Here is a 24367-nt window from a genome sequence, read left to right as displayed (position 1 = left end):
ATTAAGTTAAAAACAGAGTAACGCCTTAAGCAAGATGACATGATGTAGAGGGATAGACTCATGCAATATGAAGAAACCCCATCTTGTTATCCTCGATGGCAACAATACAATACGTGCCTTGCTGCCCTTACTGTCACCGGGAAAGGACACCACAAGATTTACCCAAAGCTAAGCACTTCTCCCATTGCAAGAAAGATCAATCTAGTTGGCCAAACCAAACTGATAATTCGAAGAGACTTGCAAAGATAACCAATCATACATAAAAGAATTCAGAGAAGATTCGAATATTATTCATAGATAGACTTGATCATAAACCCACAATTCATCGGTCTCAACAAACACACTGGAAAAAGAAGATTACATAGAATATATCTCCACAAGAGAGGGGGAGAACATTGTATTGAGATCCAAAAAAGAGAGAAGAAGCCATCGAGCTACTAACTATGGACCCGTTGGTCTGAAGTAAACTACTCACACTTCATTGGAGAGGCTATGGTGTTGATGTAGAAGCCCTCCGTGATCGATGCCCCCTCCGGCGGAGCTCCGGAACAGGCCCCAAGATGGGATCTTGTGGATACAGAAACTTACAGCGGTGGAATTAGGTTTTTGGCTCCGTATCTGATCGTTTGGGGGTACGTGGGTATATATAGGAGGAAGAAGTACGTCGGTGGAGCAACAGGGGGCCCACGACGGTGGACGGCGCGCCTGGGGGGTAGGCATGCCCCCTACCACGTGGCCTCCTGTTAGTTGGCTTGACGTAGGGTCCAAGTCTCCTAAGTTGTATTCGGTGAGAATATCATGTTCCCGAAGGTTTCATTCCGTTTGGACTCCGTTTGATATTCCTTTTCTTCGAAACCCTAAAATAGGCAAAAAACATCAATTCTAGGCTGGGCCTCCGGTTAATAGGTTAGTCCCAAAATAATATAAAAGTGGATAATAAATCCCAATAATGTCCAAAACAGTAGATAATATAGCATGGAGTAATCAAAAATTATAGATATGTTGGACGTATTGTAACGCCTCGAGACCGATGTGCCAGGTGTCGTCCAGTTATTCGCTGTTGTTGCGTTGTCATTTTCTTGTGTGTTGCATCTTGTCATGTCATCATGTGCATTGCATCATCATGTTTTCGAAACTTGCATTCGCCCGGGTTCTCCCAGTTCCTTCTGTTGTCCATTCTGAGCCCAGACACACTTTCACGCGCCCGTGGCATGTCCGAAATAGTATTTTATAAGTGGCCAGAAAATGTTCTCGGAATGGGATGAAAGTTGGCATGTGGTCTTATTATAGTGTAGATAGACCGCCTGTCAAGTTTCATCGCATTCGGAGTTCGTTTGACACCCCAACGATTAACTATAGCGGTAATATAGCCGGTCTAACGTCGGACGTTTTCGGTCTCCGGAAACAGTTGCCGGGCTGCAGTCCTCTCCTCTCATCTCAGCCCAACCTCTTTTCACAACCCACCTGCAGCCCACCTAAACCCCCCTCCGTTCCGGACCGTCAAATCGCGATCAGAGGCTCTGAAACGCTCGGAAAACCCCCTAGAACCCCAACCCTAGACATTTTTCCTATAAAAGGGAACCCCCCTTCCAAATCTGGACATTCTTCCACTCTCCTCCTCATTTTCCGCACAGCCCCAGCCTCCACCCGCCACTTGTCGCTGTCAGATCTGCTCCGCCGCCGCCACTTGGCCTCCTCCAGTGCCGCCACCTCGCCGTTGCCACATGGCGCCACCCCAGTGGGCAGCGTCGCCGCCCTGCCCAACCAGATGAGGCCACGTCGCCCCTGGGTCTCACCTCCACCGCACGGCCCTGCAGGCCCACGGGGAGCCCATCATGGGCCGCCCCAAGCCCGACCGTTGTGCCCCGTCGCCTCGCTTGAGCTGGATCGGGAGAGCTCGATCCCGAGCTCCCTGCGCCACCGCCTGACCTCTCGCCAGAGTTGAGGACCCCGAGCGCCCTGTCTCTCTCCCTCCCCCGCCCCTCCTTCTTCATCTCTCTCTCACAGAGCTCTCTCTCTCCCCGTGTCGCGCAGATCCTTGAGTTTCGTCGTGCCGCCGCATGGAGTTCGCCGGAGCTCGCGACCCCCGCCGTTTCTTCACCCGGATATGTGCCGCCCTCGCCGTCCTTGCCCACATCCGGTCAGATCCGGTGCCCAAGGGCCGGATCCACCCATTCCCGTCGTCAGCCGGGCACATTCCCGCCGCCTGCCGCCGTCCCCTCGGTGGAATCCATCGGTCGCCGCCGTGTCGTTCCTCCTCTGCATGTGGCCGCAAGTCGCGTGGCCCAGCGCCTCCTCCTTGAGCTCGATCTGGGCCTGGCCCAGCTCCAACGCATGTGGATCCAGCGATTGGGCCTCCTCCTCTCCAGATCTGGGCTATGGCCCATGGTGAGACCCCCATCGCCTCTCCTCTGGTTGGCCCGGCTAGATTCGGCCCGAGATGTATTTTTTTCCGCAGAACGTTTTAGCTAATTTCCTGAGTACTACCCGTTTTGCAGAATAGTCCCTAGAGTTCATGCATTTAATATCTCACAAACCGTGCATCGGATTAAAATAAGTTATATATGAAACTTGCTTAGAACTTTGTGTAGATTCATAATATGCTACTTTCATCTATGTTTAAAATGTTTATAATGATGTTTGTTTAAATTTGCCCCTATGCCATGCTAAAATGATTTATTTCATAACTAAATAACTGCAACTCGGATTTTAATAAACTTTATATGTAAATGGGGTAGAATTTTGTCTAGTTTATCTTGGTGACATTGTTTTGCATGCCTAACAACTCTAAAATATGGTTTAAGGCAGAACAGGACCTAACCTAATATATGCACATGAGGAGTTTCCGGATTTGTTGTTTGTTGTTCCCGGCCTCATTTAAACTTGACTAGATGGGTAGTTTTCATTTGCTTCACCCTCTTGCCATGTTTAACAACATTTAATATTGTTGGGTACATAAAAGAGATCGAACTAAATAATTGATGTGGTGCTCCGTCAATATGCAACTCGTTGCATATTGAGCTCCACTTAATTTGTAGGATTGTTTGTGCACTTTACCTTGCCATGCTTCATTAAACCGGACATGCATCATACTTGTTTGTGCATCGTGCCATGTTCATGTGGTGGTTGTTTACTATGTTTGTGTGCTTCTTTCCGGTGTTGCTTCTTCGGGTTCGTTCCGGTAACGTCGCGTTTGTGAGGATCCGTTCGACTACGCCCGTTTGTCTCCTTCATGGACTTGTTCTTATTCCTTGCGGGATTTCAGGCAAGATGACCATACCCTCGAAATCACTTCTATCTTTGCTTGCTTAGTTGCTCGCTCTTTTGCTATGCCTATGTTGCGATACCTACCACTTGCTTATCTTGCCTCCCATATTGTTGAACCAAGTCTCTAACCCACCTTGTCCTAGCAAACCGTTGTTTGGCTATGTTACCGCTTTGCTCAGCCCCTCTTATAGTGTTGTTAGTTGCAGGTGAAGATTGAAGTTTGTTCCTTGTTGGAACATGGAGATGTTGTTCATTGTTGGAACATGTTTACTTGTTGGGATATCACAATATATCTTATTTAATTAATGCATCTATATACTTGGTAAAGGGTGGAAGGCTCGGCCTTATGCCTGGTGTTTTGTTCCACTCTTGCCGCCCTAGCTTCTGTCATATCGGTGTTATGTTCCCGGATTTTGTGTTCCTTACGCGGTTGGGTTATAATGGGAACCCCTTGACAGTTTGCCTTGAATAAAACTCCTCCAGCATGGCCCAACATTGGTTTTACCATTCGCCACCTAGCCTTTTCTTTCCCTTGGGTTCTGCAGACTCAAGGGTCATCTTTATTTTAAACCCCCGGGCCAGTGCTCCTCTGAGTGTTGGTCCAAACTGAGCGATGTCCGGAGCTACCAGGGGCAACTCTGGGCTGGCCCACCCGACGTCTGGCTCATCCGGTGTGCCCTGAGAACGAGATATGTGCAGCTCCTATCGGGATTTGTCGGCACATCTGGGTGGCTTTGCTGGTCTTGTTTTACCATTGTCGAAATGTCTTGTAACCGGGATTTCGAGTCTAATCGGGTCTTCCCGCTAGAAGGAATATCCTTCGTTGACCGTGAGATCTTGTGATGGGCTAAGTTGGGACACCCCTGCAGGGATTTGAACTTTCGAAAGCCGCGCCCACGGTTATGGGCAGATGGGAATTTGTTAACGTCCGGTTGTAGAAAACCTGAAGTTGACCTTAATTAAAATGCATCAACCGCGTGTGTCACCGTGATGGTCTCTTTCCGGCGGAGTTCGGGAAGTGAACACGGTGTTGGAGTTATGCTTGACGTAGGTTGTTCTAGGATCACTTCTTGATCATAGATTCTCGAAATGTGCTTTGCCTTCTCTTCTCGCTCTCATTTGCGTATGTTAGCCACCATATATGCTAGTCGCTTGCTGCAGCTCCACCTCATACATTTTACCCTTCCTATAAGCTTAAATAGTCTTGATCGCGAGGGTGCGAGATTGCTGAGTCCCCGTGGCTCACAGATACTTCCAAAACCAGTTTGCAGGTGCCGATGATACCGAGCAGGTGACGCAACCAAGCTCAAGGAGGAGCTCGATGAAGACCTTGTCCTTTGTGTTGTTTCGTTCTAGTTGATCAGTAGTGGAGCCTAGTCAGGACAATCGGGGATCTGTGTAGCATTTGGGGTAGTCTTCTTTTATTTTAGCTCTGTAGTCGGGCCTTGATTGTATTTGGATGATGTAATGCTTTATTCATGTAATTGTGTGAAGTGGCGAGTGTAAGCCAACTATGTATCTTTTCCCTTATGTATTACATGGGTTGTGTGAAGATTACCTAACTTGCGACATTGCTTCCAATGCGGTTATGCCTCTAAGTCGTGCTTCGACACGTGGGAGATATAGCCGCATCGAGGGCGTTACAAGTTGGTAATTAGAGCCTTCCCTGACCTTAGGAGCCCCATTGCTTGATCGTTATTAGCGGCCGAGTTGTGTCTAGAAAAATGTTTTGAGTCATTTAGGAATTATATATCGGAGAGTTTCGGAATTCTTTTTACTTCCCAGTCTCCTCATCGCTCTGGTAAGGCATCCTGACGTAGAGTTTTGACTCTTCTCTTCTCAAATTTCACTAAAAAAAATTTAGGATCACGCGGGTATCTTGGAATCGTTCCGATGGTTTTATCTCGAGAACATTGTCTTGGTGCCTCCTGTCAGGGGTTTTGTGGAAGTGTCCCGGGGAGTTGAGCTCTGAGGTGTTGTCGTCATAATTTTATCGTTGCAGTTCTGGAATACCTGAGTTTAGTTCGCCGACATCGAAAATCTCTTTTATGCAGTTCGTTGGTGAGATAACCTCGACGCCACCCAGTACTGGGACGGGGGTTCGGGATTATCGCCATAACTTGTATAACGGATGCTTTTCGAAGGTTGAGGTAGATGATTTCCGAAGGTTTCTTGGTTACGTGTTGAAGGATGGATACAGCTGGATGTAGGATTTGTTAGTTTTGGGTGAGATATTATGCTTCCCCTGTATCCCCAACACATGATTGCATAACCGGAAAATTTCGGGAGTTTATAAGTGGGAATTCAAGTAGCTCTTAGGATATCTTTCCGACAGATGTATGATATGAAATTGGGGTTCGACGTCTAGTGGTCCGCCTATCCAGGGTCGGTTTTACAGTGGTCTCATTGTGTCTTAAAGAGTCCTTGGCTATGCCGACTCGGGGACGCTTCGTATGTCATATGCACTGCCTTGTACATGATGGTACTGTACGATCGAGCCCGTGTAGGCCCCACCACGAAAACTTCGGACGGAATCTCTATCATATGTTTGTTCCGTCTTATTCTGCAAGCCAATCCTTTGTTTTCGTTTTGAGTTGTGGTATTCGAGTTGCTTCGAAGTCAAATGTTGATTCCATACCTTTTCCTAAGTGGTGTTCTCATACTCCTATGCGAATACTAATCCTCCTTGATAATCGAGATTGTTATGCCAATCTTGTTCAACCGGTGTGCTTCTCTTCAAGTGGATCCGATCATTTCAACATCCGCAAGATCAATTCTCAGTTCTTCTCAACGGTGTTTGCTTCATCCGTTCCTAGTTGTCTTTGTTTTCCCACCCACCCACCCTTTTTCTTCAAGGACCCAGATTTTTTAATCACTATCCATCTTATTGATGCGAGGCCTCTTCATTCCTTTTCCGTCTATGCTCTTACCCGGTGGTTTCCATGAAGATGTTCTACTAGTTCATCATTCTCCGTTCTCTTTGTTCTCCGGTGGAACCAATTCAAGCTTTGTTGATCTCATATTCCTTTTTCCACGTTTTCAAATACATTCTCATACCGGTGCACCTCATAATAATTCACTTCTCGCTATTCATTTGTTCGGGAGTGCTGAAGATATCTCGGAAGGCTCGTCTTTCCATTCAAGTTCCGTTCAAACATATTTCGAGGATGTTATCTCATTCTAGCCATTTATTTCAACCGGCAAAATCTATCTTCTAAATCATTCAACGGTGTTTCTTTTGAGTGGGCCCTAACCCACAGGTCATTTTCCAGGATCTTACCTGACTCTTCTTATTTTCCCGGAGTTATTCTCAAATTCTTTTCGAAGTTTGACGTAAGAATGAATTTTTTTCATCAGTCAGATGTGTTTCTCCAAGATTTTTCAATTTCTTTTCATCGTTGGCTCAACTTTTCCATTCTTCATTCTGGAGTGTCTCAATAATTCATGGTGGTGTCTCTCATCGTCTTTCATAACACTTGAAGACCGAAGAAGAATTTTTCCTCCATATCTTGCTCCATTCTCCCCAAGATTCACGGTGCTAGCTTTATGCCATTCTCTCTTAATTGTTTTCGGTTGTGAGAATTCTTTTCACCCTTCCGGAGCAATCTAAGATTCTTCTTAGTTTGTTTATCCGGAGCCAATCATCTAAGATTTATTAATTCTAGATTTCAGCTCTCATTTTCAATTCTTACCGGTACATCGATCAAATATCCTCTAATCAGTGCATGATCTCTTCGTTCTCTCATATATAAATTCTCTCAAGCATCTTCATTCATTTGCAAATTCTTCCCAGTGTTTCTTTATCTTCTCTTCGTTCATTTTCAATTCTTATGGTGGTTTGACCAAGATTCTTCTTCCTTCAATATCATATCAATTCTTTCGTTCTTTCAAACTCTAACGGTGGATCATTGAAGACCTTCTCAAGTTTATGTTATATCTCTCTTAATCTTTGCTACGAGAATAAGTACTATGTCAAATCCGTTGATTGTCATCAATTTAATTGATGAAGGATAAGCATAATGTAATTCTTATTCTTGTTTCATCGACTAAATTCAATTCCTTATTCCGGAGGCTCATCAAATTCTTGTTTCCATTTGTTCATCTTTCTTTACCGGATTGCCAAGTTTTCTCTTTATCTCGTTGCTAAGCTTCATCTAATCATTGCGAGGCTTCAATCTTATTATTTTCATCATTCAATTATTTTGGATAATTCTTTTATTACCGGAGTTCTTCATGAAGGTTCTACATGATGGTTCATCGAGGATTTAATTCCTTCTCGAAGTTTTCATCGAGATTCTTTTTAGAGGAGCTCAAGCATTCTTCATATTGCATCTCAAAGTCCAATTCGCTTTATCTTATATTTTGAGGTGGTATTATGTCATTTTGACATTTTCTGTGTGTTTCATGATTCACATGTTGTCAAGAATGAGATATCTTAAATTCTTCAATCTCTTCATTGGATTTATCTTGGGTCATATTTCACCTAAAGCTTTCCCTAAGGTTTGTTGCTATTTATGGTGCATATAAACGACCCTAGTTCTTCATCTATCCTCCCGGTGATATAGCTTTCTCGTCTCCTTGTTCATTCCAATCCAATTCTTCTTCCCGTGAGTGCCAGGTTGTCACCTCATAATTTTGAGATGTATTCCATTAGACCGTATCAAGATTATTCCTTGCGTTGTTGGTTTGTCAACAACTCCGTTCGACCCTTCCCCTAAGATGCTTTCAAGCTCATTCGAGATAAAAGATATTGATTTTCTCCTCCGTTCATTCCATTTCATTCTCTCTTTTCTTCTGGAGACATTGTGTTGCTGCTCTCTTCAAACCTTCTTCTTGTCCTTGTCAAGCTTATCCTTTTAACCGGAGTGTGGTGTACTCTGCTCAAGTTCTTTTCATCCTATCAATTTCTTATTCAACTCTTGTTCTTTTCAACCAGAGTGCTGCCCGAATTTGTTCTTACTTGTTCCTCTTTCTTAGCGGAGTGTTTTCAACTTCGTTCATCTCAGTTGTTTTCTTTTCTGGAAATTGCTCAACCTCGCAAGGTTCTTTGGTCTCACTCGTTTTTCAAAGAAGCAACTTAGCTTTACCTCTCCTCTTTCTCTTCCGTTTTCCCTCCGGTGCCATTCTAGATCTCGGGACGAGATCCTCTCGTAGTGGTGGAGTGTTGTAATGCCTCGAGACCGATGTGCCAGGTATCGTCCAGTTATTCGCTGTTGTTGCGTTGTCATTTTCTTGTGTGTTGCATCTTGTCATGTCATCATGTGCATTGCATCATCATGTTTTCGAAACTTGCATTCGCCCGGGTTCTCCCAGTTCCTTCTGTTGTCCGTTCTGAGCCCAGACACACTTGCACGCGCCCGTGGCATGTCCGAAATAGTATTTTATAAGTGGCCGTAAAATGTTCTCGGAATGGGATGAAAGTTGGCATGTGGTCTTATTATAGTGTAGATAGACCGCCTGTCAAGTTTCATCGCATTCGGAATCCGTTTGACGCCCCAACGATTAACTATAGCGGTAATATAGCCGGTCTAACGTCGGACGTTTTCGGTCTCCGGAAATAGTTGCTGGGCTGCACTCTTCTCCTCTCATCTCAGCCAAACCTCTTTTCACAACCCACCTGCAGCCCACCTAAACCCCCCTCCGTTCCGGACCGTCAGATCGCGATCGGAGGCTCTGAAACGCTCCGAAAACCCCCTAGAACCCCAACCCTAGCCATTTTTGCTATAAAAGGGAACCCCCCCTTCCAAATCTGGACATTCTTCCACTATCCTCCTCATTTTCCGCGCAGCCCCAGCCTACACCCGCCACTTGTCACCGTCAGATCTGCTCCGCCGCTGCCACTTGGCCTCCTCCAGTGCCGCCACCTTGCCGTTGCCACATGGCGCCACCCTAGTGGGCAGCGTCGCCGCCCTGCCCAACGAGATGAGGCCACGTTGCCCCTGGGTCTCCCCTCCACCGCGCGGCCCTGCAGGCCCACGGGGAGCCCATCATGGGCCGCCGCAAGCCCGACCGTTGTGCCCCGTCGCCTCGTTTGAGCTGGATCGGGAGAGCTCGATCCCGAGCTCCCTGCGCCACCGCCTGACCTCTCGCCGGAGTTGAGGACCCCGAGCGCCCTGTCTCTCTCTCTCCCCCGCCCCTCCTTCTTCATCTCTCTCTCACAGAGCTCTCTCTCTCCCCGTGTCGTGCAGATCCTCGAGTTTCGTCGTGCCGCCGCATGGAGTTCGCCGGAGCTCGCGACCCCCGCCGTTTCTTCGCCCGGATATGTGCCGCCCTCGCCGTCCTTGCCCACATCCGGTCAGATCCGGTGCCCAAGGGCCGGATCCACCCATTCCCGTCATCAGCCGGGCCCATTCCCGCCGCCTGCCACCGTCCCCTCGGTGGAATCCGTCGGTCGCCGTCGTGTCGTTCCTCCTCTGCATGTGGCCGCAAGTCGCGTGGCCCAGCGCCTCCTCCTTGAGCTCGATCTGGGCCTGGCCCAGCTCCAACGCATGTGGATCCAGCGATTGGGCCTCCTCCTCTCCAGATCTGGGCTATGGCCCATGGTGAGACCCCCATCGCCTCTGCTCCGGTTGGCCCGGCTAGATTCGGCCCGAGATGTATTTTTTTCCGCAGAACGTTTTAGCTAATTTCCTGAGTACTACCCGTTTCGCAGAATAGTCCCTAGAGTTCATGCATTTAATATCTCACAAATCGTGCATCGGATTAAAATAAGTTATATATGAAACTTGCTTAGAATTTTGTGCAGTTTCATAATATGCCACTTTCATCTATGTTTAAAATGTTTATAATGATGTTTGTTTAAATTTGCCCCTATGCCATGCTAAAATGATTTATTTCATAACTAAATAACTGTAACTCGGATTTTAATAAAATTTATATGTAAATGGGGTAGAATTTTGTCTAGTTTATCATGGTGACATTGTTTTGCATGCCTAACCACTCTAAAATATGGTTTAGGGCAGAAGAGGACCTAACCTAATATATGCACATGAGGAGTTTCCGGATTTGTTGTTTGTTGTTCCCGGCCTCATTTAAACTTGACTAGATGGGTAGTTTTCATTTGCTTCACCCTCTTGCCATGTTTAACAACATTTAATATTGTTGGGTACATAAACGAGATCGAACTAAATAATTGATGTGGTGCTCCGTCAATATGCAACTCGTTGCATATTGAGCTCCACTTAATTTGTAGGATTGTTTGTGCACTTTACCTTGCCATGCTTCATTAAACCGGACATGCATCATACTTGTTTGTGCATCGTGCCATGTTCATGTGGTGGTTGTTTACTATGTTTGTGTGCTTCTTTCCGGTGTTGCTTCTTCGGGTTGGTTCCGGTAATGTCGCGTTTGTGAGGATCCGTTCGACTACGCCCGTTTGTCTCCTTCATGGACTTGTTCTTATTCCTTGCGGGATTTCAGGCAAGATGACCATACCCTCGAAATCACTTCTATCTTTGCTTGGTTAGTTGCTCGCTCTTTTGCTATGCCTATGCTGCGATACCTACCACTTGCTTATCTTGCCTCCCATATTGTTGAACCAAGCCTCTAACCGTTGTTTGGCTATGTTACCGCTTTGCTCAGCCCCTCTTATAGCGTTGTTAGTTGCAGGTGAAGATTGAAGTTTGTTCCTTGTTGGAACATGGAGATGTTGTTCCTTGTTGGAACATGTTTACTTGTTGGGATATCACAATATATCTTATTTAATTAATGCATCTATATACTTGGTAAAGTGTGGAAGGCTCGGCCTTATGCCTGGTGTTTTGTTCCACTCTTGCCGCCCTAGTTTCCGTCATATCAGTGTTATGTTCCCGGATTTTGTGTTCCTTACGCGGTTGGGTTATAATGGGAACCCCTTGACAGTTCGCCTTGAGTAAAACTCCTCCAGCATGGCCCAACATTGGTTTTACCATTTGCCACCTAGCCTTTTCTTTCCCTTGGGTTCTGCAGACTCAAGGGTCATCCTTATTTTAAACCCCCGGGCGAGTGCTCCTCTGAGTGTTGGTCCAAACTGAGCGATGTCCGGAGCTACCAGGGGCAACTCTGGGCTGGCCCACCCGACGTCTGGCTCATCCGGTGTGCCCTGAGAACGAGATATGTGCAGCTCCTATCGGGATTTGTCGGCACATCTGGGTGGCTTTGCTGGTCTTGTTTTACCATTGTCGAAATTTCTTGTAACCGGGATTCCGAGTCTGATCGGGTCTTCCCGCTAGAAGGAATATCCTTCGTTGACCGTGAGAGCTTGTGATGGGCTAAGTTGGGACACCCCTGCAGGGATTTGAACTTTCGAAAGCCGTGCCCGCGGTTATGGGAAGATGGGAATTTGTTAACGTCCGGTTGTAGAAAACCTGAAGTTGACCTTAATTAAAATGCATCAACCGCGTGTGTAACCGTGATGGTCTCTTTCCGGCGGAGTCCGGGAAGTGAACACGGTGTTGGAGTTATGCTTGATGTAGGTTGTTCTAGGATCACTTCTTGATCATAGATTCTCGAAACTTGCTTTGCCTTCTCTTCTCGCTCTCATTTGTGTATGTTAGCCACCATATATGCTAGTCGCTTGCTGCAGCTCCACCTCATACATTTTACCCTTCCTATAAGCTTAAATAGTCTTGATCACGAGGGTGCAAGATTGCTGAGTCCCCGTGGCTCACAGATACTTCCAAAACCAGTTTGCAGGTGCCGATGATACCGAGCAGGTGACGCAACCAAGCTCAAGGAGGAGCTCGATGAAGACCTTGTCCTTTGTGTTGTTTCGTTCTAGTTGATAAGTAGCGGAGGCCAGTCGGGACGATCGGGGATCTGTGTAGCATTTGGGGTAGTCTTCTTTTATTTTAGCTCTGTAGTCGGGCCTTGATTGTATTTGGATGATGTAATGCTTTATTCATGTAATTGTGTGAAGTGGCGAGTGTAAGCCAACTATGTATCTTTTCCCTTATGTATTACATGGGTTGTGTGAAGATTACCTCACTTGCGACATTGCTTTCAATGCGGTTATGCCTCTAAGTCATGCTTCGACACGTGGGAGATATAGCCGCATTGAGGGCGTTACACGTATCAAGCATCCCCAAGCTTAATTCCTGCTTGTCCTCGAGTAGGTAAATGATAAAACAGAATTTTTGATGTGAAGTGCTACTTGGCATAATTTTAATGTAATTATTCTTAATTGTGGTATGAATATTCAGATCCGAAAGATTTAAGACAAAAGTTTATATTGACATAGAAAATAATAATACTTCAATCATACTAACAAAGCAATTATGTCTTCTTAAAATAACATGGCTAAAGAAAGTTATCCCTACAAAACCATATAGTCTGGCTATGCTCTATATTCACCACACCAAATATTTAAATCATGCACAACCCCGATGACAAGCCAAGCAATTGTTTCATACTTTTGACATTCTCAAAAAAAAATCAATCTTCATGCAATACATGAGCGTGAGCCATGGATATAGCACTATAGGTGGAATAGAGTGGTGGTTGTGGAGAAGACAAAAAGGGGAAGATAGTCTCACCTCAACTAGGCGTATCAACGGGCTATGGAGATGCCCATCAATAGATATCAATGTGAGTGAGTAGGGATTGCCATGCAACGGATGCACTAGAGCTAAAAGTATATGAAAGCTCAAAAAGAAACTAAGTGGGTGTGCATCCAACTTGCTTTCTCATGAAGACCTAGGGCAATTTTGAGGAAGCCCATCATTGGAATATACAAGCCAAGTTCTATAATGAAAAAATTCCCACTAGTATATGAAAGTGATAACATGAGAGACTCTCTACTATGAAGATCATGGTGCTACTTTGAAGCACAAGTGTGGTAAAAGGATAGTAACATTGTCCCTTCTCTATTTTTCTCTCATTTTTTATTATTTTTTCTTTGGGCCTTTTCTCTTTTTTTATGGCCTCTTTTCTCTCTCTTTTTTTATTTTTCGTCCGGAGTCTCATCCCGACTTGTGGGGGAGTCATAGTCTCCATCATCCTTTTCCTCACTGGGACAATGCTCTAATAATGATGATCATCACACTTTTATTTTTCTTACAAAACTCAACAGTTACAACTCGATACTTTGAAAAAAATATGACTCTATATGAATGCCTCCGGCGGTGTACCGGGATATGCAATGATTCATGAGTGATAAGTATGAAAGAATTATGAACGGTGGCTTTGCCACAAATACTATGTCAACTACATGATCATGCTAAGCAATATGACAATGATGGAGTGTGTCATGAACGGAATGGTGGAAAGTTGCATGGCAATATATCTCGGAATGGCTATGTAAATGCCATAATAGGTAGGTATGGTGGCTGTTTTTAGGAAGGTATACGGTGGGTGTATGATACCGGCGAAAGGTGCGCGGTATTAGAGAGGCTAGCAAAGGTGGAAGGGTGAGAGTGCGTATAATCCATGGACTCAACATTAGTCATAAAGAACTCATATACTTATTGCAAAAATCTACAAGTTATCAAAGCAAAGTATTACGCGCATTCTCCTAGGGGGATAGATTGGTAGGAAAAGACCATCGCTCGTCCCCGACCGCCACTCATAAGGAAGACAATCAATAAATAAATCATGCTCCGACTTCATCACATAACGGTTCACCATACGTGCATGCTACAGGAATCACAAGCTTCAACACATGTATTTCTCAAATTCTCAACTACTCAACTAGCATGACTTTAATATCACCCTCTCCATATCTCAAAACAATTATCAAGTATCAAACTTATCATAGTATTCAACACACTCATAAGAAAGTTTTATTATTAATCTTGCATACCAAGCATATTAGGATTTTAAGAAAATTACCATGCTATTAAGACTCTCAAAATAATCTAAGTGAAGCATGAGAGATCAATAGTTTCTATAAAACAAATCCACCACCGTGGTCTAAAAGATATAAGTGAAGCACTAGAGCAAAATTATATAACTCAAAAGATATAAGCGAAGCACATAGAGTATTCTAACAAATTCCAAATCATGTATGGCTCTCTCAAAAGATGTGTAAAGCAACGATGATTGTGGTAAACTAATAATCAAAGACTCAAATCATACAAGATGCTCCAAGAAAAACACATATCAAGTGGTAAATAAAAATATAGCTCCAAGTAAAGTAACCGATAGAAGTAGATGAAAGAGGGGATGCCTTCCGGGGCATCCCCAAGCTTTGGCTTTTAGGTGTCCTTAGATTATCTTGGGGGTGCCATGGGCATCCCCAATCTAAGGCTCTTTCCACTCCTTGTTCCATAATCCATCAAATCTTTACCCGAAACTTGAAAACTTCACAACACAAAACTTAATGTAGAAAATCTCGTGAGCTCCGTTAGCGAAAGAAAAAAAAAGACCACTTCAAGGTACTGTAATGAACTCATTCTTTATTTATATGGGTGTTATACCTACTGTATTCCAACTTCTCTATGGTTCATAAACTATTTTACTAGCCATAGATTCATCAAAATAAGCAAACAACACACGCAAAACAGAATCTGTCAAAAACAGAACAGTCTGTAGTAATCTGTAGCTAGCGCAAGATCTGGAACCCCAAAAATTCTAAAATAAATTGCTGGACGTGAGGAATTTATCTATTAATCATATGCAAAAAGAATTAACTAAATATCACTTTCCAAATAAAAATGACAGCAGTTCTCGTGAGCGCTAAAGTTTCTGTTTTTTACAGCAAGTTCAACAAGACTTTCCCCAAGTCTTCCCAACGGTTCTACTTGGCACAAACACTAATTAAACACAAAAAACACAACCAAAACAGAGGCTAAATAATTTATTTATTACTAAGCATGAGCAAAAGCCAAGTAATAAAAATAAAATTGGGTTGCCTGCCAACAAGAGCTATTGTTTAACGCTCCTAGCTAGGCATAACAAGCAAGAATAGATCTAGGTATTGCCATCTTTGGTATTAGGAAAGAAAAGAGCAAACTTCCTATCCATAGAATTAATCCTTCTATTTTGATAAAGCACATGGCTATTAATGGTAGAAGAAAGATTAAGTATGTTACGGAAGTTTGTATCTAGGCTAGCCTTTATCTCTTTAATAGATTCATTTTGGTAAGAGAGCAAAAGAGATGTAGATTCAACTTTCTCATTCATGGGGTGCCCAAATATAGTTTTCATTTTCTCATAAGTGTCTACGAAATCCCCTTCAAGGAAACCTTCTTCAAATATAGAATCAAGACATGCTTAAAATAAGAAGGAAGGGCAATATAAAAGCTTTTTAGGTAAACTTCAATTTGATATTGAGGAACATAGCTAGCCCTGGTCCTTAATAGTCTATACCAAGCATCTTTCAAAGATTCATCAAGTAAATAACGAAAAATTCCAGAATCATCTTCATCAAAATTATTAAGACTCTCATTGATAACTCCGGTAGGTTTTTCCATAGTATCCTTATTTATAAGTTTAGCGAGGATAGAGGGGTTGTCCAAAGTACTAAAACTCTGGAGAGGACCCCCAACCCTTTTTGATTCAGACATAGCGGAAGAAAGGCAAGAGGAAAGAGAGGGAGGATAGAGAGAGAGAGGGCGAATAAAACGGCAAGGGTGAATTGGGGGGAGAGGAAAACAAGAGGCAAATGGCAAATAATGTAATGCGGGAGATATGGGTATGTGATGGGTACTTGGTATGTTGACTTTTGCGTAGACTTCCCCGGCAACGGCACCAGAAATCCTTCTTGCTACCTCTTTTAGCACTGCGTTGGTTTTCCCCGAAGAGGAAGGAATGATGCAGCAAAGTAGCGTAAGTATTTCCCTCAGTTTTTGAGAACCAAGGTATCAATCCAGTAGGAGGCTACGCGCGAGTCCCTCGTACCTGCACAAAACAAATAAATCCTCACAACCAACGCCAATAGGGGTTGTCAACCCCTATAGGGCCACTTACGAGAGTGAGATCTGATAGATATGATAAAGATAATATTTTTGGTATTTTTATGATAAAGATGCAAAGTAAAATAAAGGCAAAGTAAATAGAAAAGTAAATAACTAAATAGTAGGAGATTAATATGATAAAGATAGACCCGGGGGCCATAGGTTTCACTAGTGGCTTCTCTCGAGAGCATAAATATTCTACGGTGGGTGAAAAAATTACTGTTGAGCAATTGACAGAAGTGAGCATAGTTATGAGAATATCTAGGTATGATCATGTATATAGGCATCACGTCTGAGACAAGTAGACCGACTCCTGCCTGCATCTACTACTATTACTCCACTCATTGACCGCTATCCAGCATGCATCTAGAGTATTAAGTTAAAAACAGAGTAACACCTTGAGCAAGATGACATGATGTAGAGGGATAGACTCATGCAATATGAAGAAAACCCAATCTTCTTATCCTCGATGGCAACACTACAATGCGTGCCTTGCTGCCCTTACTGTCACCGGGAAAGGACACCGCAAGATTTAACCCAAAGCTAAGCACTTCTCCCATTGCAAGAAAGATCAATCTAGTAGGCCAAACCAAACTGATAATTCGAAGAGACTTGCAAAGATAACCAATCATACAAAAAAGAATTCAGAGAAGATTCAAATATTATTCATAGATAGACTTGATCATAAACCCACAATTCATCGGTCTCAACAAACACACCGCAAAAAGAAGATTTCATCAAATAGATCTCCACAAGAGGGGGGAGAACATTGTATTGAGATCCACAAAAGAGAGAAGAAGCCATCTAGCTAGTAACTATGGACCCGTAGGTCTAAAGTAAACTACTCACACTTCATCGGAGAGGCTATGGTGTTGATGTAGAAGCATTCCGTGATCGATGCCCCCTCCGACGGAGCTCCGGAACAGGCCCCAAGATGGGATCTTGTGGATACAGAAAGTTACGGTGGTGGAATTAGGTTTTTGGCTCCGTATCTGATTGTTTGGGGGTACGTGGGTATATATAGGAGGAAGAAGTACGTCGATGGAGCAACATGGGGCCCACGAGGATGGAGGGCGCGCCTGGGGGGGTCAGGCGCGCCCCCCTACCTCGTGGCCACCTCTTAGTTGGCTTGACATACGGTCCAAGTCTCCTGAGTTGTATTCGGTGAGAAAATCACGTTCCCGAAGGTTTCATTCCGTTTGGACTCCGTTTGATATTCCTTTTCTTCGAAACCCTAAAACAGGCAAAAAAAACAGCAATTCTCGGCTGAGCCTCCTGTTAATAGGTTAGTCCCAAAAATAATATAAAAGTGGATAATAAAGCCCAATAATGTCAAAAACAGTAGATAATATAGCATGGAGCAATAAAAAATTATAAATACGTTGGAGACGTATCAGCCGCGAGTACGACTGGCCCATTGTGCTTCACATCCTTGGCCTTGGTCTTCTTGTCTTCTGGGTCAGTGTAACACCCCGGATGTAACTTTCCCAATTTGTATTCCAACTCTTGCCGTTTCCGGTGTTAAGTTATATTTATTTCCTCGGGTTCGGGTTTTGTCTCCGTGTGTTGTTGTCGGTGTCATGCATCTCATATCATGTCATCATGTGCATTGCGTTTGCATACGTGTTCGTCTCATGCATTCGAGCATTTTCCCCGTTGTCCGTTTTGCATTCCGGCGCTTCATTCTCCTCCGGTGGTCGTTTCTAGCTTTCTTTCGTGTGTGGGGATTAAACGTTTCTGGATTGGACCGAGACTTGCCAAGCGGTCTTGGTTTACTACCGGTAGACCGCCTGTCAAGTTTCGTATCATTTGGACTTCGTTTGATACTCCAACGGTTAACCGAGGGACCGAAAAGGCCTCGTGTGTGTTGCAGCCCAACACCCCTCCAATTTGGCCCAAAACCCACCAAACTCTGCTCCATCATCTAGATCGTTCGATCACGATCGCGTGGCCGAAAACCGCACCTCATTTGGACTCTCCTAGCTCCCTCTATGCCTACTAAAACACCCCCCGATTTTCGGATCTCCTCCTACCTCCGAAACCCTAAAAATCCCCTCGCGCGCCGCCGGACAAGATCTGCACTGACGGACACGTCCGAATTCAGCTCCGCCACCATGTGTCGCCTCGTCATTGGTCGGTCCCCGCGCCCACATCACCTCAGCCGCCGCGGCCCGGGCGAGCCCGAACCGGGCCAACGCGCGGCCCGTTCCCCGCGCCGCCCGACCGCCTCGCTGCGCTGCCCGCCTCCTCTCTCCGCGGCCGAGCCGCCGCCGCCTCTCCACGCTGGCGCCACGCGCCGCAGCTCCTCCGACCGCCGCCACCATCGCCGCGCACTCCGCCGCCGCCAGCCCGCGGGCGCCGCCCCGCGCCGCGGCTGCCGTCTCACGCCGCCCCGGCCGCCGGCGCCCCGCGCCGTGGAGGCCGCCCCGGCCATCTCCCCCTCCGGCCGCTGCCCTGCCCGTCGCCGGCGAACCTTGGTTCGTGTGCCCGCCGAAACCCTAGATCTGGAGGGTAAAATTTCGTCTAAGTCCCTGATAATTTTAGTTCAAGTGCTCATGTTCACGGCTCTGTAACTTTGCATCCGTAGCTCCGATTCATGCATATAGCATATCAAAATGTTCATCTCAGAGAGTACATCATTTCATTCCATTGCATCATTTTCATTTGAGCTCATCTTGATGCCCGAAATGCTGCTAGAAGAGGGCTACTTGAGATAATTGTCAGATCTGCTACTCCGTTTAGCACTTTTGTCATTTTTGCCATGATTAATGTGTGCATGCTATACCCTGATGCTCTACTTTTGTTTTGTTAAGGGTTTTGTCATATTTCCAGAGGTGCAACCCATGTATTTTTAGGATGTGTGTGGTGTCTAGTGCAACCTTGCAAAGTGGTGCACTTAGTAACTCTGTTTTCAGGGACTTGGTGATTTCGCCAAGTCCTGGAGCTGTTTATCTCATGATGCCATATGTTCATGTTGTTTCCTAGTGATCCGTGCCTCTTTTGAGGATGATCAGTAAGGATGTTTTGTTAATCTTGTAGTGCTCTATCCATTCATGTCTTTGTTTGCAATTATGGAGCACCCTAGCTTGAGTCAATCGAGCTCTACATTTGCTACTTTGTGAATCTGGGCAGATTGTCAACTTGTTTGCAATTTTGCCGGTGATGTTGTAGTTGATCCGTGCATGCTATGCTATTGTTCTTGCCATTTCTAGCTTGTATTTTGTGCCTTCTTGTTAGTTGTATGCTTTTCTTGCCCTGACTTGCACCATAGTGAGTGCATCGACCTCGTAAACATGCCTACTTGAGTTATATTTCAGCATGTGCCAGTTTTCACCAAAAGTCTGGAAACTGATTATGTTTTTGCTATGTTCACATGCTTGCAATTGTATTTTCTGGTCCTTTTTGGCTCAAGGTCACTAAGGGACTTTTGTTAAGCTCTTTGAGTAGCTCCATGCCATGATTTACTTTGCCATGTTAAGATCCTGTAGCATGTAATTTTGTTGCTCCGAAGAGGGCTACCTGATCTGAAATTCCAGACAAGTGTTAATTTCACCAAGTCTGAGGTTTGTTTGTCATTTGCATTTTTGCCATGCTTGTTTGAACCTGTTAATGGATGAATTGGCCGTAGCTCAGTGCTAGACTTTTGTTAAGCATCTTGTAAGCATCCCTGCCATGTATTTTGTTGTCATGTTTGGGTGCTGTAGCATGTTCATCTCGTTGCATTAAGATGCCTACTTGCTGAAAATCGCAGACCGGTGTCATTTTTGAATCGCTTGCCATTTCCAAACCGTAACTCCGATTCCGGCGTTCTTTATATCATTTTCAAGCGATTTCATCTCATCTTTCATTGGCACACTTGTAATTCCAAGTTGAGGCCAGGTTCATGCATTTTCTGTCATATCTTGCATTTTGCATCCCGCATCGCATCCCGCATAGCATACCATCTTTGCATTGTGTTGTTTGAGTTTGCACGTGGTTGATTGTGTCCTTGTTGCTTGTTTGTCTTGTTTGGGTAGAGCTGGGAGACGAGTTTGCTAACGAGGAGCCCGTTGAGCTTGCTTTCGAGGATCCAGTCAACTCTGACAACTGTGCAGGCAAGATGATCATACCCTCGAAATCACTACTATCTTTGCTATGCTAGTTTGCTCGCTCTTTTGCTATGCCATTGATACGATGCCTACCAATTGCTTGCAAGCCTCCCAAATTGCCATGTCAAACCTCTAACCCACCATTGTCCTAGCAAACCGTTGATTGGCTATGTTACCGCTTTGCTTAGCCCCTCTTATAGCGTTGCTAGTTGCAGGTGAAGATTGGAGGCCGTTCCTCGTTGGAACATTTATTTACTTGTTGGGATATCATTATATTATCTTGTTATCTCAATGCATCTATATAGTTGGTAAAGGGTGGAAGGCTCGGCCTCTCGCCTAGTGTTTTGTTCCACTCTTGCAGCCCTAGTTTCCGTCATATCGGTGTTATGTTCCTAGATTTTGCGTTCCTTACGCGGTTGGGTTATAATGGGAACCCCTTGACAGTCCGCCTTGAATAAAACTCCTCCAGCAATGCCCAACCTTGGTTTTACCATTTTCCACCTAGCCTTTTCCCTTGGGTTTCGTGGACTCAAGGGTCATCATTATTTTAACCCCCCCGGGCCAGTGCTGCTCTGAGTGTTGGTCCAACCTAGAGCACCGTGCGGGGCCGTCCCTTGGCAACTTGGGTTACGTTGGCTCCCGTATGCTTAGCTTATCCAGTGTGCCCTGAGAACGAGATATGTGCAGCTCCTATCGGGATTTGTCGGCACAGCGGGCAGTGTTGCTGGACTTGTTTTACCATTGTCGGAGTTGTCTTGAATTACCGAGATACCGAGTCTGATCGAAACGTCTTGGGAGGAGGTCTATTCCTTCGTTGACCGTGAGAGCTTGTCATGGGCTAAGTTGGGACTCCCCTGCAGGGATTGAACTTTCGAAAGCCGTGCCTGCGGTTATGGGCAGATGGGAATTTGTTAATGTCCGGTTGTAGATAACTAGAACCTTAATTAATTAAAATGAATCAACTGAGTGTGTTACCCTGATGGCCTCTTCTCGGCGGAGTCCGGGAAGTGGACACGGTGTTGGAGTAATGTTTGCGCAGGTTGCTCTCTAGTTTCACGCTCGCGCTTTGCCTCCTCTTCTTGCTCTCTTTTGCTAATAAGTTAGCCACCATACTTGTTAGTCGCTTGCTGCAGTTCCACTTATTTTTACCTTGCCATACCTATAAGCTTAAATAGTCTTGATTGCGAGGGTGCAAGATTGCTGAGTCCCTGTGGCTCACAGATTACTATTACACCAGATGCAAGGCCTGATGATTCCGCTCCAGGAGACGCGTATGAGCTCAAGTGGGAGTTCGATGAAGACTCTCAACGTTACTATGTTTCCTTTCCCGATGATCAGTAGTGGTGCCCAGTTGGGGGTGATTGGGACCGTGTCGCATGTTGGGTTCTCTTTTATTTTGGCGCCGTAGTCGGGCCATGAGTCTTTGGATGATGTAATGTTATTTATGTACTTGATTGACGTGGCAAGTGTAAGCTAACTATGTTATCTCCCCTTTATTATTATCATGGGATGTTGTGAAGATTGCCTAACTTGCGACATATGCCTTCAATGCGATTATGCCTCTAAGTCGTGCCTCGACACATGGGAGCTATAGTCGCATCGAGGGTGTGACAGTCAGCCTCAGGGAGCTCGAGGAGGGAGAGGTGTCCCTCCTTATCTCTCACACACTTGGTTGCCATGTTGAACATCTCCAGGGCCGTGCATAGATCCTCGTGTATGGCGAGCTCCTCCTTCATCTTGACGTCATGGACACCATCAGTGAATGCCGAGATGATGGCCTCATCTGACACCTTGGGGATCTTGAGGCAATAACTATTGAAGCGTTGGATGTACTTCTGCAAGGTTTCTCCTGGCTGCTGCTTGATGCGTCGCAGGTCACCCGCAGCCGGCGGGCGGTCGCGAGTGCCCTGGAAGTTGGTGATGAAATGCTCTCGCGTCTTGTCCCAGGAAGCGATCGATCCCGCGGGGAGGTTCAGGAGCCACGAGTGTGCCATCTTTGAGGGCTATGGGAAACCATTTCTCCATAACCTTGTCATCGTTGTTGGCCGCCTCGATGCTCAGCTCATAGAACTGTAGGAACTCAGTAGGGTCGGGGGTGCCGTCGTAGCGTCGAGGCAGGTCAGGATTGAACTTCCCTGGCCAAATGACGTTGCACAGCTCCATGGTGAATGCGCGGCATCCAGGCGTGGTCACAGGAGCCTGCCGTGGAGGTGGAGCCCGATCTTGGCGCTCGCGCGCCTTCACCGCAGGTGGCGCACGGTCTTGACGTGGCGGTGCTGGGAGCGCACGCGCCTCTCCTTGCAGCCACTGCACCACCTAGCAGCTTTCCTTGTCGTGTGCCGGCGCCTTGCGCGGCGCGTCGCGCCATGGAGCCTCGCACCTTGGCTAGATGATGGCGTCCTGCCTGTGAGGTGGACGAGGTGCTTCATGAGCCATGTCACCCGCGGCAGGCGGCGGGTGAGGCAGCGAGCGAGATGGCATAGGAGACTCTCCGGCGGTGCCGACAAGCTTGGCGATGCGATCCAGCCTGTCCTCTTAGAGGTCACCGATGGGGTAGTAGCGCAGGAGCTCGCGTGCCATAAGCAGCGGGGCTTGCACGTTTGCCAGCCCGCGGCGAGCATGAGACGATGAAGCGACCGCAGGGGTTAGCGACAGGCTGGCGCTGCATCCATCGCACCGCACGGAGGCCTGCATCGATGAAGCCTACTGCTCGTCGGTCGCGTGGCCGGTGGTAGCATTGGCCGCGGGGGATTGGGAACGGCGGGGAGCTCCGTCACCAGCGGGTGCCGTCTGGGCAATGCAGGAGGCAAGGGCGGCCCGGCGCTCAGCAGAAACTGGACGAGCATCAGCCATGGGGATGGCGAAACGATGGCAAATTGACTAGAGGAAGAGAGGTTCCGATGCACCCCTACCTGGCATGCCAAATGTCGGATTTCGGGTCACGCAAACCCTTGAGAGGTTAGAACTCTGGGGTGCATGCGAATAACTCAACCTCCCTAGCCTGACTACTCTGGGGTGCCTAGCTTGATGAACAGGAAGAAAACGAGACACAACAATTTACCCAGGTTTGGGCCACCTTGCGGTGTAAAACCCTACTCCTGCTTTGTGGTGGATTGGCCTCGAGGGGTTGAGGATGAACTAGTACAGTGGGAGAACAACCTTAGGAGGAGGAGTGTTCTTCGGCTCGAGTGATCTGGTGAGTGTGAGGATGGAATGGATTCGATCCGATCCTATGGTGGTGGCGAAGTGCTATTTATAGTGTCCTTGGTCTTCTTCCCAAATGAAGGCGGGAAGGGATCCCACAATGGCCAAATTCGAAGGGAGACAACTAGTACATGCTATCCTGACAAAAGTAGTCTCCGCCTACGAAAGCCTCTTGTCATGACGCTACAGTGGGCTCAGCGATGACCTCTGTCCTGCCATCCTAGCGGTCTTGGTCTTGTAGCACCGGAATGGAAACCTTTGGCTAATTCCTCAGGACTCCGCGTCTGCGCTTGCCTCCTTAGCACCAAAGTGGAAATTGGTACACTGTGCCCGCTAGCACCCGCCTGGCCTTGGTCGTCACAGCTCATGTCAGCCAATCCTCACGAGGTGAGGCTTGCATAGGAATCTCCGCTCCTCGGGAGCCAGCCTGAGGAGGCCGCTCCCCGTGGAGGTCTTGGTGTCATCCGCCTCGCGAGGGTCTTGAGTTGTCGATGCTAAAGCTGGGCCATACCAGGCCATTGGCGAGCCATGCCGCGTGCCGCAGGCAGGCATGTCTGGGTACCCCCGTTCCCAGAATGCCGACAGAAGGTGTGTGCAATATACAACATACGGTTCACTCAGATGAAATGTTTGTGATTAGGCGACCCAAAAGAAACGGTTAGCCAGATCAAGGTGTGTGCGATATACGACATGCGGTTCACTCGAATGAACTGTTTGCTTTGAACCAAGAGAACAGAAACGGTTCAATATAACAAGATGTGTGTGATATGTGGCAAACAGGTCTGTAATCAGAAATGTGTGTGAAGATTGATAATAACACAGATGATTGCTGCTAATAAGCCATGTGTGTTGTGGGCAAACCCTTGGTGGTATAGAATTGTTAGTGATTGATGAAATCATCACCGACGAGTTCCCCAGTATGGTCTGTGTGCGATG

The sequence above is a fragment of the Triticum urartu genome, chromosome 4 (genome assembly GCF_003073215.2).
Source record: "Triticum urartu cultivar G1812 chromosome 4, Tu2.1, whole genome shotgun sequence".
NCBI classification, from domain to species: Eukaryota; Viridiplantae; Streptophyta; class Magnoliopsida; order Poales; family Poaceae; genus Triticum; species Triticum urartu.
This window is presented reverse-complemented; position numbering follows the sequence as displayed.